At 48.7% G+C, this 511-nt stretch overlaps 1 non-coding gene across 1 annotated transcript; it reads left to right on the top strand.

Moving 5' to 3' along the window:
* The first annotated feature begins 102 nt into the window (after positions 1-102).
* On the top strand, positions 103-173 carry trnag-gcc (transfer RNA glycine (anticodon GCC)). The gene has a single exon. It is a non-coding gene; the product is annotated as a tRNA-Gly (tRNA).
* The last annotated feature ends 338 nt before the right edge of the window (positions 174-511 follow it).

Genomic DNA, 511 nt, shown 5'->3' with positions numbered 1-511 from the left:
CCAATGCCAGAAAACCCTCCTTTTAAGTAAGGTGTGTGAGATTCTTATTTGAGGGAGCTCCAGATGCATTTCCTACCTTGCGCATCTGTTTGAGCCAGTCAAGCATTGGTGGTTTAGTGGTAGAATTCTCACCTGCCATGCGGGAGACCCGGGTCCGATTCCCGGCCAATGCAAAAAAAGCCTCCATTTAAGTAAGGTGTTTGAGATTCTTATGTGAGTGAGCTCCAGATGCATTTCCTACCTTGCGCATCTGTTTGAGTCAGTCAAGCATTGGTGGTTCAGTGGTAGAATTCTCGCCTGTCTGGGTCCGAGTCCCAGCCAATGCAAGAACAGCCTCCTTTTAAGTAAGGTGTCTGTGGTTCTTATTTGAGGGAGCTCCAGCTGCATTTCCTACCTTGCGCATCTTCCCGAACCAGTCAAGCATTGGTGGTTCAGCGGTAGAATTCTCGCCAGCCACGTGGGAGATCTGGGTCAGATTATGGGCCTATGCAAGAAAAGCCTCCTTTTAAGT

The sequence above is a fragment of the Sinocyclocheilus anshuiensis genome, unplaced genomic scaffold (assembly GCF_001515605.1).
Source record: "Sinocyclocheilus anshuiensis isolate Anshui unplaced genomic scaffold, SAMN03320099.WGS_v1.1 scaffold16131, whole genome shotgun sequence".
Classification (NCBI taxonomy): domain Eukaryota; kingdom Metazoa; phylum Chordata; class Actinopteri; order Cypriniformes; family Cyprinidae; genus Sinocyclocheilus; species Sinocyclocheilus anshuiensis.
Note: the sequence above shows the minus strand (reverse complement) of the source record. Positions and strands in the feature narration are given on the sequence as shown.